The sequence below is a fragment of the Hylobates moloch genome, unplaced genomic scaffold, assembly GCF_009828535.3.
Source record: "Hylobates moloch isolate HMO894 unplaced genomic scaffold, HMol_V3 SCAFFOLD_4, whole genome shotgun sequence".
Classification (NCBI taxonomy): Eukaryota; Metazoa; Chordata; class Mammalia; order Primates; family Hylobatidae; genus Hylobates; species Hylobates moloch.
In genome coordinates this window covers 108,094,564-108,108,382 of record NW_026652279.1, presented here as the reverse complement: position 1 = coordinate 108,108,382, position 13,819 = coordinate 108,094,564, and the positions used below count along the sequence as shown (strand labels likewise).

The 13,819-nt window shown below is 44.2% G+C and overlaps 1 protein-coding gene across 1 annotated transcript in view; it reads left to right on the top strand.

The window, feature by feature from the left end:
* Nucleotides 1-11,792: 11,792 nt before the first annotated feature.
* Nucleotides 11,793-13,819, top strand: part of RUBCNL (rubicon like autophagy enhancer) — a 50,674-nt gene continuing 48,647 nt past the window's right edge. The window contains exon 1 of the mRNA XM_058438165.1: nt 11,793-12,064. The gene's annotated coding sequence lies outside the window, so the exon portion shown is untranslated. The remainder of the gene's footprint in view (nt 12,065-13,819) is intronic.

Sequence of the window (13,819 nt, the reverse complement as noted above, 5' to 3'; positions counted from 1 at the left end):
CCTGCCACTGCACTCCAGTCTGGGTTACTGGATAATATTTTTAAAAATATTTTAGACTCTGTCTAAAAAAAAAAAAAAAGAAAGAAAGCTTCCTCTTGTATGGGGAAAGTCACTACTGTATGTTAAGAGTAGGCATTGATTTTCAAATGAATTCACATTTTCCGTGTAAGAAGAAAAAAGAGCTACATGTTATTCTCACAAATTTGCTGTCAAGTCGATATAATTTAACTACCAGTTTCTTCATTTTTAGAATTCTCCAGAGAAATAGAACCAATAGGATATCGAAATTGAGGACTTTTGCTCATTTTGCTTTTGTGTATATATGTGTGTATATGTGTATGTATATATACACAAAAGCATATGTATATGTATACATATTATGTATATATATACACAATACTTTGTGTATAAATATACGCACATATATAATATATACATATGTATACATGTATATGTATATTTGTATATATATCTATATCTATATATTATATATATGAGAGAGAGAAAAATTTATTTATTATTTTATTTTATTTTTTGAGATGGAGTCTCCCTCTGTTGCCAGGCTGGGGTGCAGTGGCACGATCTCAGTTCACTGCAAACTCCGCCTCCTGGGTTCAAGCGATTCTCCTGCCTCAGGCTCCTGAATAGCTGGGATTACAGGCGCCTGCCACCATGCCTGGCTAATTTTTGTATTTTTAGTAGATACACGGTTTCACCATATTGGCCAGAATGGTCTTGAACTCCTGACCTTAGGTGATCTGCCCGCCTTGGACTCTCAAAGTGCTGGGATTACAGGCATGAGCCACTGCGTCCGGCTGAGAAGTTAATTTATCATGAGAAATTGGCTCACATGATCATGGAGGTTACGGAGGCTGAGAAATCCGCAATATGCTGTCTGCTAGCTGGAGACCCAGGAAGGTCGATGGAATAATGAAATCCAAGTCTGAAGGGCTGAGAACCAAGGGCACACAGTAGGGGATGAGACGAGATGTTCTAGCTCAGGCAGTGGGGCGGAGAAAAAGGGATGAATTCTTCCTTCCTCTGTCTTTTGTTCTATTCAGGCCCTCAAGGGATTGAATGATGCCCCCCAACACTGGGGAGGGCCAACCTACTTTACTGAGTTCACAGATTCAAATGCTGCTAATCTTATCCAGAAACACCCTCACAGACACACCCAGAAATGATGTTTGACCAGCTTTCTGGGCATCCTCTTATCCCAGTGACACATAAAATGATCTATTACATTGATATCAGAGGCATTTATTCACAACTTGTTAGAGAGAGAAATGGTTAATCCTAAAAGTTTTCAGACTATCAAAAACACACCAGCCATGACCCACAGACTTTATAGTTAGCCAAAATTCATTGACTCAACAGATATTTTTAAGAGCCTATATTATGTTCAAAGCACTTGGATAATTAGAGGAACGAAAAAAATTGAGATATTTCCAGGTGAGTCCAGGAAACCACTTGGCAGGTATACGAAATCCAGAAACTGTATTTCGTCAGTGCAACCAAAATAATTCAGGTTCCCAGGGTCCTATGAGTTTCCTCTTGCTGCTGTAACAAGTAACTATAAATTTAGTGCTTAAAACAATAGAAATGGCCAGGGACGGTGGCTCACGCCTGTAATCCCAGCGCTTTGGGAGGCCAAGGCGGGCGGATCACTTGAGGTCAGGAGTTTGAGACTAGCCTGGCCAACGTGGTGAAACCCTGTCTGTACTAAAAATACAAAAAGTAGCTGGGCATAATGGCATGTGCCAGTAATCCCAGCAACTTGGGAGGCTGAGGCAGGAGAACCAGTTGAACCCAGGAGGCGGAGGTTGCAGTGAGCTGAGATTGCACCACTGCACTCCAGCCTGAGTGACAGAGTGAGACTCTGCCTCAAAAAAATCAAACAAACAAACAAAACCAATAGAAATGTATTATCATATAGCTCTGGAGGCCAAAAGTCTGAAATGAGCCTAGCAGGGCTAAAATCAAGGTGTCGGTGGGGCTGTGTTCCTTTCAGAAAGGTCTGGGAGGATCTGTTTCCCGGTCTCTTCCACTTTATAGAGGCTGCCCATATTCTTTGCCTCATGGATGGCCTCCTTCCGTTTTTTTCAAAGGCAGCAATGGCTGGTCAAAATTTTGTCACAATTAATCACTCTGACTCTGACTCTCCTGTCTCCCTCTTTTACTATAAGGATCCTTGTGATGACATTGAGCTCATATGGATAACCCAGGATAATCTCTTCATTTTAAAGCCAGCTGATTAACTAGCAATCTTAATTCTTTTTAAAATTTTAAAAAATATTTAAAATTTTTGTTTATTTATTTATTTTTAAAACTGCATTATGAGACTGGCTAATTTTTGTATTTTTGGTAGAGACAGGGTTTCGTCATATTGCCCAGGCTGGTCTCAAACTCCTGGCCTCAAGTGATTCACCCACCTCGGCCTCCCAAAGTGCTGAGATTCCAGGTGTGAACCACTGTGCCCAGCCCAGCAATCTTAATTCTATCTGCAGTTTTAATTCCCCCTTACCATGTAACATAATTACAGGCTCTTGGGATTAAAATGTGGACATCTTTGGGGGACCACTATTCCACTTATTACAGGGTCTGATGTAATCGGACCAAACTCACTAGAGATTAATATATAAGCAAGAATGATAATTTCTTACTATGTACTATCAAAATATAACATTAGGGGAGTGGAGTAGGTGGGAATGTCCACTGGTTGGTAAATGCCTTCTCTCTTTTTATTTTTTTTTGGGGGGTGTATTTTCTCTTTTATTCCAACGCAATATTTACTTCGCTAATTTTTTTTGTTGTTGTTGTTTCTTTTTTTTTTTTTTTTTTAGATGGAGTTTCACTCTTGTTGCCCAGGCTGGAGCACAATGGCATGATCTCAGCTCACTGCAACCTCCGCCTCCTGGGTTCAAGCGACGCTCCTGCCTCAGCCTCCTGAGTAGCTGAGATTACAGATGCCCACCACCACCCCCAGCTACTTTACTAATATTTTATTTAGGGTCTTTGCAAACTTGTTAATGAGTGAAATTGTTTTATTTATTAATTATACTGTAAGTTCTGTGATACATATGCAGAACATGCAGGTTTGTTACATTGGTATACATGTACCATGGTGGTTTGCTGCAGCCATCAACCCCTCATCTAGGTTTGTTTTGTTTTGTTTTGTTTTTTTGAGATAGAGTCTTACTCTGTTGCCCAGGCTGGAGTGCAATGGCATGATCTCGATTCACTGCAACCTCCACCCCCTGGGTTCAAGCAATTCTCTGCCTCAGCCTCCCGAGTAGCTGGGATTACAGGCACCTGCCACCACGCCCAACTAATTTTTGTATTTTTAGTAGAGACAGGGTTTCGCCATCTTGCCAGGCTGGTCCTGAACTCCTGCCCTCGTGATCTACCCACCTTGGCCTCCCAAAGTGCTGGGATTACAGGTGTGAGCCACCGCGTCCGGCCTGTCATCTACGTTTTAAGCCCAGTGTGCATTAGGTATTTGTCCTAGTGATCTCCCTTCCCTTGCCCGCCACCCCTCAACAGGCCCTCGTGTGTGATATTCCCCTCCCTGTGTCCATGTGTTCTCATTGTTCAACTCCCAGTTTGCACATGCATGTTTATTGCAGCACTATTCACAATAGCACAGACTTGGAACCAACCCAAATGCCCATCCATGATAGCCTGGACAAAGAAAATGTGGCACATACACACCATGGAATAATATGCAGCCATAAAAAAGAATGAGTTAATGTCCTTTGCAGGGACATGGATGAAGCTGGAAACCATCATTCTCTGCAAACTAACACAATAACAGAAAACCAAACACCGCATGTTCTCACTCATAAATGCCTTCTCTTTCTATAGGCAAATTGGCATAGAAAATCCACTTTTAAGTAGATGGCTTGGTGAGCATAAAATCAGAGCATCACATTAAGCTGAATGACTTTAATGGTTGGTGAAGTGAATTGATGCAAGAGAAGCTGGATCTATAAACTTTATAGAGATGCAACCTGTGTTCAGGTCACAGACCAGTATCCATTGGTATTCATTGTACCAGTGCATTAGAATTTTTGAACCACTGTGGCAGGATAATTTATTGAGGAATTCATTTGTATTTTGTGGCTGCTGATAATTAAGAAATTGATTTGTTCTGTTCTTATTGCTTTGTGGAAAAATATGAATCAATGAGACCTCTTTTCTCTCCCCTCCTGAAAGATGGCCAGCAGGGCTGGGAGTCCCAAGGGGCAGAGTTAAAGATTTTTGTCTTTAGTTTTTTTGTCTCTAGGATATGGTATGCAGAGAGGCAGGAGTTGCCTGACTGGGAGGTAGCTTCTTCAGGTAGGAGATAAGGGAGAGGGATTTTTTGTTTGTTTGTTTTGCTGGGAAGTTTGAAGATGGTGTTTGAATGAGGAAGAGACTCTCTGAAAGGGTAGCATTTGGATGCTGAGCCATTAAACCTCTAGGGGCTTGGCAAAGGATCCCTGTACCTACACTGGGCATAGAGTGACAGAACTTCCTAATTAACACAGGCTTTGAAAATGGGAACTTCTGCAGTGATAGTGATGGAACAAAGACCAGAAATCTTTCCCTGGATGTTCCATAAGTACCTGGGCTCTCAAGAAGCTCTAGGGAGATAAGAGTAAGGCTCTCCAACATACGGCAGACTCCAAAGCTTGTCATTTACTCAAATAGGAAATACCAGGACAATCTAATTTGAGTTAGAAGAAATTTTAGAGAAATAAGGTAATGTCACTTTTTTTTGATACCAGAGTTATGGAATAAAAGTCATACTGGCCACTTAAGATTTTATCTAAGTCTTTTAGCCTTTCCTTATCAAACAGTCCATGTGGAAATGACTCGGGGATTGTCTAAACTGGACTACAAGGCTACCCCCAAGACAAAGGAAGTGTCAGGCACAAAATACTGAAGTATAGGGTCAACACTAGGAAGCACATGTGAAGAATATAAGATGTGGTCAATGACTTGGGGTACAAGGGTAGGAAAATGGAGAATGTTCCCATAACAATTGGTGGCTATTGTGGATTTTAGGGTATTTGAGGCAGGCTTGAAAGAAGAGACTGAAAATTAGGTTGAGATTACAGACAACACTATAAATGTTAGACGAAGACTTTGAACGTATTAACTGTTTCCAAGCATGGGATAATCTTAGTTTAATGTCTTTCTGTTTTGCAGGATGGCATTCAAATCATACCACACAAGCCATGAGAGCAGTTAAAAACATTTATGAAACACCTAAAATATATAAAGTACGTGGCTAGGTCCTGGGTGGGGGATGGGGGAGAAATTCAAGAATGAGTAAGGTTTTCCTGGCTCCACAACCCAGTGGGCAAGACAGAATACGAACAACTTAATGTTTTTAGTTCTAACGGTAGATTGCCATTGCACTCATGTGGAACCACGGATTTTATCTATACCACATTTTTAGTCATAAAAGTAGACCGCAAGACAGGTGCAGCTTCTAGTTCTACTAGTCCAGCTAAGAGCATCTTCAAAGAGGAAAAGTGGCAACTGTGTACTGAAGACACAGGAGGAAGGACTGAAAGTCAAAGGTTACTTCTTTTTATCTGTCAGACCAAGGGCACATCCCCTCATCCAGTTCTTTTCAGGAGCAGGCCTACCCTGGGGATAATGGTCAGCCTGAAGCTATGGGATGGTCCTAACTGGTCATCTTGGCTGCTGGAAGCAAATAGCCAGTTGGGTCTACATCCTTTTAATTTCTTCAATTTCTCTCTCTCTCTCTCTCTCTCTCATTCCCTCCCTTTCCTTCTCCCTCTCTCTTTGTAAATAGTGCATAGATTTAATATCAAAGGTGTCGACGAAAGGAGTCAAACTCCATAAAATATTTGAAGAGATTTATTTTGAGCCAAATATGAGTGACCATGACCAGTGACACAGCCCTCAGGAGGTCCTGAGAACATGTGTCCAAGGTGGTCAGGGCCCAGCTTGGTTTTATACATTTTAGAGAGGCATGAGACATCCATCAAACACACTGAAGAAATAGTTGGTTTGGTCCAGAAAGGCGGGACAATTCAAAGCCGGCAGTTGGGGGGCTTCCAGGTTATAGGTGAATTTAAACATTTTCCGGTTGACAATTGGTTGAGTTTGTCTAAAAACCTGGGATTCATAGAAAGGGAATGTTCAGGTTAAGATAAAAATTGTGGTGACCAAAGTTGTTTTGAAGTCTTATAGTGTCTGCCCTTAGAGACATTAGATGACAAATGTTTCCTATTCAGATCCTAGTTAATCTCTTTAGATTGGGAGGGTCTGGAAGAAAAAGATCTAGCTATTTTAATAGAGATTTCTTACAGATGTAAATTTTCCCCCACAAAGAACAACTTTGCAGGGCCATTTCAAAATATGGCAAAGAAACATGTTTTGGGGTAAAATATTTTTATTTTCTTCCTCGTCTCGTGATGTTATGCCAGAGTCAGATTGGAAAGTAAGTCACGACATACAGGGTTAAATAAAACTCATCTGATGAGAATTTATGATTTGTAGGGCATGACTCCCCAGACCCCTTAGATAGGAATTTGGGCAAGAAAAAAAATGAGTTTAGTCCTCAAAGGTAAAGAGTCCCTTTTAGGGCCACATCTCTGAATATGCCACCACAAACCCCTAGCTACTTAACACCAGCTGGAGCAGAGAGTAAAATGGCAGAACTACTCTTCCTTCTGAATAAGGAGCTACAACAACCCAAAAGCTGGGCCCTGGGCACCCCTAAATGGAAATAAAAATAAATTAAGATTTATTTATTTATTTGATTATTTTGAGACAGAGTCTTGCTCTGTTGCTCAGGCTGAAGTGTAGTGGCCCTATCCTGGCTCACTGCAACCTCTGCCTTCCGGGTTCAAGCTATTCTCCTGCCTCACCCTCCCAAGTAGCTGGGATTACAGGCATCTGCCACCATGCCCAGCTAATTTTTGTATTTTAGTAGAGGTGGAGTTTCACTATGTTGGCCAGGTTGGTCTGGAACTCCTGACCTCAAGAGATCCACCCACCTCCACCTCCCAAAGTGCTTGGATTACAGGTGTGAGCCACCATGCCTTGCAAAGATTTATTAACATTCATAGAGCCAGGCGTGGTGGTTCATGCCTGTAATCCCAGCACTCTGGGAGGCCAAGGCGGGAGGATTGTTTGAGCCCAGGAGTTCGAGACCAGCCAGAGAAACATAGGGAAACCCTCATCTCTACAAATAACTTAAAAAATTTAGCTGGGTGTGGTGCTGTTTGCCTGTAGTCCCAATTATTAGGGAGGCTGAGGTGGGAGGATCACCTGAGCCTGGAAGGTTGAGGCTGCAGTGAGTCATGATCATGCCACTGCACTCAGGCTGGGCAACAGAGCAAGACCCTGTCTCAAAAAAAAAAAAAAAAAGTAAAAGCAAAAAGGCTGGGTGTGGTGGCTCACGCCTGTAATCCCAGCACTTTGGGAGGCCAAGGCAGGCAGATCACCTGTGGCCAGGAGTTCCAGACCAGCCTGGCCAACATGGTGAAACCCCATCTCTACTACAAATATAAAAATTAGCTGGGTGTGGTGGTGCATGCCTGTAATCCTAGCTACTTGGGAGGCTGAGGCACAAGAATTGCTTGAACCTGGGAGGTAGAGGTTGCACTGAGCCAAGATCATGCCACTGCACTCCAGCCTGGGTGACAGAGTGAGACTCCATCTCAAAAATAAATAAATAAAAATTAAAAAGAGAAACAAAAATTCAAGTGAAGAATTTCCAGCTATAGGGGCCCTGTCAGCTGACTGCTTTCACCTGGGCTTTTACTCCAAAGAAGTATTACATCATGATAATACATTTATATTTTCTACATATATATGTATATGTAAAATATATAAATAATATATACATATATACATACACCATACACATATATATTTGTGGTAAAATATAACAAAATGTATTATCATAACCATTTTTCAGTGTACAATTCAGTGGCATTAAGTACATTTACAGCGTTGTGCAACTATCACTACAATCTCTCTCCAAAACTTTTTCATTATCCAGACAGAAACTCTGTGTCCATTAAGCAATAACTCTGGATTCCCCATCCTGCCAGGCCCTGCCAACTTCTGTTCTACTTTCTGTCTCTATGAATTTGTCTATTCTAGGTTCCTCATGTAAGTGGATTCATACAGATGTGTCCTTTTGCAGACGGTGGCTGTTTAAGTTAGACAGGCAAGGAGGAAGAGAAACAGCCAAGCCAAATGCAGCTTCCCTCGGTTCTTTCCTTCCCTGGTGCTTGTCTGGGCTTCTCTCCCATGCGAAATCATCAGTCTTTCTTCCTGGGACTTCTGTGTGGTGAGGATGCCATTAGGCACTCTCTGGTAGCTTATAATGCAGTTCATTTCATCTCATTTCCTTCCTGTTTTGTACAGAGACTGATTTCCCCTTTGCTGACTGTCAGCTGAGTTCAAAACTGGGGTCAAAGCTCTGCTCACAGCACAAATCTCTTCTTGTGAAGCCTGGCTGGGTTTTGGTGGGCAGCTGCTAGGCTTTCGGTCTTTTATGAGGCTGTCCTGGCCACAATGGAGCTTTGTGTGTGATCAATGGATGCTGGGCATGAGCCCGGCTGGGCTAGCTGACACGGTGAGTTGTCCCTGACACTCATGACTTTCAAGCCCTGTGTCTTGGAGGGCACTGTGATCTGGAAGTTCACCTTCTCTATGAAAAAAACCTAAACCAGCCTCTCCTTTTCCTGCATGGTGATCCGTCTGTAATGATCAGTGACATTCTGAGAATTAACCAATCAGGAAACGCTTGGAAAGCCCACGCCTCAGCATTTAGTGCTTGGGAAATTCTACTTCCAGATCCCAGAGGGGACACAGCAGATTTCCAGTGAGCATTCCTAACCTGAAAAACCTGTCCTTGAATGCTCCTCCTCAGTGCTAGAGATGCTCTTTCAGAATGTGAACCTCCTGCGTCTGTGACGAGATGTCACACGTCTATACTCAGATTTAGTAGGATGTCCATGTGATAGTGCCTAGGCCTGCCTTATGGCAGTTTTGATAAAGGTGATTTCAGAGTGGCTTCAGAGGGGATGACTAAAGCCCACAATCTTGGTCCAAAATATCCTAATCTCCCTACAAGAATGATTTTCTTGCCTTGGACTATGTCCAGTCTGCCAACTAGTACAGCTGTTTTTGGTTTTTGACTCACTGATTTACCTGGCATGACATTTCCTCTTGTTTCAAGATTCTTTCTCTAAGTTCCTCCTGACTTCTCTTTCCCTTTAAATATTCCTGAAACTGGCTCTTGCCTGGTCCTTTTATTTCATTATTCCTCCATCTTGCTGGTGGTATGGTGGAAATTGGACATAGGGTTTGGTGTTAGATATACCTGCCTTCAAAGCCTAACTGTGCTACCTACTAGCTCTGTGACCTTGGGCAAGTTACTTAAATCTAAGATATAGATTCCCCCTTGTGAAATGGGAACAATGATTTGTTATTCTGAGGATGTTCATAGACTTGATTAAAATAATAAGAAAAGGTACCTGGCACATAGCCGATACTCAAAAAATGTTAGCACACACCCACACCTTTTTCGTTCTGATTCATTTAAGGTAAGCCCTTCCCAATCGGCCTTCACCTGACCTGAATTCCTGGGATACTGTATTTGGAATTTTAAATATTCCAAATATCCAGAGTTCTTGCAGGTCGAAGCTGGTCTAGGCTCCAAACAGGCTGCCCCCAAGGGAAGCAGGGTTATTGGCAGCTAGTATTAATCTGACTTTTGTCATATTGATTCAAGATTTTATCTGAAGATGGCAGCAACTTGTACATGGTGCCATTGTTTAGCCACTCCATGCCAGAGGTACCAAGCAAGTAAAACCCAAATTACCAGTGCCTTTGCTCCATCCTGGAAATGACAAAGGACAAAGCCAAAGAACCCAGGAAAGTGCAATGGGATTTGGTTTTACGCAGCAGGGAATCTTCTAAGAAAGCCAGGACCGGTTCACCTACGTGTCATTACCACTGCAGGCAGCTCAGAGGTACCTCCCTGGGAGAAGTTAGAGCACCAAGAGAGAGGGGCTTAGGTTCCTTCCTTCCTCCCTCCCTCGCTCCCTTGGGTTCCTTCCTTCCTGCCTGCCTTCCTTCCTCCCTCCCTCCTTCCCTTCTTCTCCTTTCTTTTCTTTCTTTTTTTTTTTTTTAGACAGAGTCTTGCTCTGTCGCCCAGGCTGGACTGCAATGGCGCGATCTCGGCTTACTGCAACTTCCGCCTCCCAGGTTGCTCCTGCTTCAGCCTCCCTAGTAGCCGGCATAACTGGCGCCCGCCACCATGCCCGGCTAATTTTTATATTTTTAGTGGAGACAGGCTTTCACCATATTGGCCAGGCTGGTCTCGAACTCCTAACCTCAAGTGATCCGTCCGCCTCGGCCTCCCAAAGTAGGTGCTGGGATCACAGGCGTGAACCACCGCACCCGGCCAGAGCTTAGGTTTCTATTCGTGACAACTTTCTGTATTGGTTGGCAGGTTCTCCTAGCACCACCATGATCTCAGGACTAACCACTGCACACCCGTGATGGGATTCCACACCTTCGCTGCAAGAGGACAAGGTGACGAGATGCTGACAGTGAAGGCTGAACTAACGCGGACAGTGAAGTGCTAAATGAGTCGGACTCCGACTCCAGGTGAAGCAGCCAGCAGAGGTCAGAGAGAGGCAGCTCACGTTCCGGGTAAGTTGCAGGTCGATTTCAGGGCCGACTCGTCCAGATTACTCATTCTTCATTTCAGGCAATTGTATGACTGCTAAATACTGCTGCTTGGGGCATCTGGGGTTGGGAACTCATTTCTGCTAGGTCTTTGACCCCTGAAAGCGTCGTTGCGTCTGGCCCTGCGGGTAGGGCAGGGCGAGATTTCTAGGAGGACCGGCAGAGGGGCGTATAGGTGTGTGGTGCTGGGCCGGGGCGCCAAGGCACCGGTGTAGGAGCGCGCGTGGCCGGAGTTTCTTCCATCTCGGCGGCGTCTCGGTGCCTGCAGCGGGAATGGCGCTTCGCTTCCCTGAGGAGCTTCTAGAGAGCTACGGTGGCCCCCGTGTGGGAGGCGGGGTGGGGGACGGGGGGCGTGGCGGCGTCGGGGCGTCGCTGTCCCCTCCTCGGTAGCTTTCCTCCCTCCCCTTTCTGCTGTTATGGGGAGCGCGGTGGCCACGGAACGCTGCCCGGAGCCGCGCGAGGGAGGACCCGACGCGCGGCGTTTACCCGGCGCAGCGTTCCACCGCTCGGGTTTGGCTGGGTGAGGCGGGTGGGGCCGGGGGCGAGAGGGGAGCGGCGCGGGGTGGAGAGGGTGGTTGGAGAAAAGGAACGGAGGGCCGCGGGGGAGGTGGGATGGTGGAAGGGGCGCCAGAGAGGTTTGTGCCCAGCAGAGACACCCAGGTATCTTAGGGTCGGTCAGGGCAGTGTCGGGGACCCCTTGGAGACAGTAGGAAGGGGCTCCTCGCGGGGTGGCGGATTTCTTTCCCGTTGACTTTGTAGAGTGAGGTTGACCCTGTGTTCGGCTTGGGCCGGGAAGGGCGCAGAAGCGGGACCTCAGGACACTTTTACGCAGGGCGATTCTCAGAGACTACAAAGCCTGCGCCCTGCGTCCTCCCAGGCGCAGTGTTGTGGGATCAGTGTCTTTTCTCTGTTCTCGTCCTCAACACGGCCAAAGTCGTGCATATGTGGTGACAGAAAAACATTTTGATATATAACTGAGCTAGGCTGGAGTGTGAAATCGCGGCGCGTTATTTGGTCCGAACGCCCTACGTAGCAACCCACCCCCTTTCGCCCCCCCCGCCACGCCGGACACCGTCAGGCTGGCGTTCCCTCAACCCGCCCCTTGTGAAGTCCACCTGCTGAGACTGATCCGGATCCCCTGCGAACTTGATGCTGTCCGCTTGGAGAACGTGGAGAACTTTCAGAGGAGGGATTATTTCGCCTTGAGTGAAAATTAAGACTCGAAGGAAAGGGTATACTCAAGAGCTGCCCTTACTAGGTTATTTCTGTGGAATTTGGAAGGATCTTTGAATTGAAGATGTGGTGGGAGCGCGCAGAGGACAGAGAATCCGTAAGCTTGAGTTTCTTAGATCCAGTTTCTTAAAGCCAAAGTAGCGGGGAGATCTTGGCAAGTCAAGAAAACTCCTTGAACTTCAGTTCCCTTGCCTCAGGGGGAGAATAGTCCAGCCGTACCCCACTGTGGTTTAGAAGGTTAATGGCCTGGAGGGAGGGAAGTGTTTTGAAGCCTATAAAGTATCCTATGAAGGTATCACCACGTTGCTGCCCGCTGAAACACTGCCGGCCGCCGACAGAACCTTGTTTGGAGCCGAGTTAAGACAGCATCTTTATGGCAGTGCTGGAGTTTTCATGATTACCGGTCCCGAGTGTCAGGACACATCTGTTTCTCAAACCCCAGTTTCTGCACTGCCACGTGAAACTGCTCATTACTGAGTGACAGCAGAGGACAGGAACTTTGCCTTTTTCATTAACTTCTTTAGGGCCTGTACAAAGTGGGAGATGGTAGGAACTTTGATGAAAATTGAGGGTCATAGCCTTGGAGCGGGGTGAGGGATTAGATTTGACTGGACATAGTCTTCATGCAACCGTTTAACAACAAAAACATTGTTGGCTGAGTTCTTGTTTTTTGATACAGGGAACATTCTGTCAGAGCCATGTAAACATCCAAGAGTAAACGTTTTTTTTTTGTTTTGTTTTGTTTTTTTTGCATGATCTTTAGAGGATAATAAGTGAAAAACTAAAGAAAGGGTGCATTGCTTGCTGACACATTTTTTCCCCACCCATCTGAAGGCACACAAATAATAGCACCGGCAAATTTGAATAGTTTCCTTTGTTACCAAATCTACATTCATATTTCTAATATGGGACGATTATTTCTAGCATGGAGAGAAATATGGAATTTCTAATATGGAAGATTTAGCATGATGTGTTATTGTAAAAATTTAGGCAGTTCTTGGATAAGTATGTCCAGCCTTCCAGAGACTATAAGTGTTGTAATATTAGTGCCTGTTAGTCATATTATGTATCTTCCTGATACCCGATTAGATCTCTGATTGTTTTTTCTTTTTAATTAAAAGGAGCTGAAAGATAACTCAGTTAAGAAGCTAGAAAATAAAACTAGGTCTCTTTAACTGTGCTGTCTTATTCTGAACTGAACGTCTTTCTGCAATAATAATGATGGTGATAGTAAAGCTAACCTTCGTAGGACATTGCGTACCAGACTGATACACATGCTACAATTCTGTTCGTTCTCACACCATCCTTCATGGGGAGGTTAAGAGCATTGCTCAAAATCACACAGCTAATAAGTCATTTTTCTCAGATTGGCATTACAATTATATTTAATTGAGTCCTGTGTGTGCGAGTGTTTTAACTTTTGCATTGTGTTTTATCCCGCACACGGAGGCAACATGGATGGTGAGACGGGGCTATGGACAAGGTTCCAGGGTTTAGACTTGAGCATGCTTCTGAGTGGCTATGTGGTCATCACTTTACTTCCTTTTCTGACCCGTAAAATGATGATAATAATTCTACATTGAATGAATCCTTTGTTTCTACTGAGCACAAAGTATGCTCTGTGAAAGTAAAATACTTCTCAGAGTGTAGAAAGAAAAGTTTCAGATTCAAGCCTTTTTGTTATCAGTAGGCTGGAAAATGAATAGAAGTTAGAATAAACTATACACTTAATGTGATTTTTCCAACAATTGTGTTGAAAAATTGTTTAAAAATGCATTCATTCCAACGATCCTTAGCTTTATATTTATTAAAAGAAGTAAATGTAAATTAGACCTCAAAGTTTTTTTTTTTT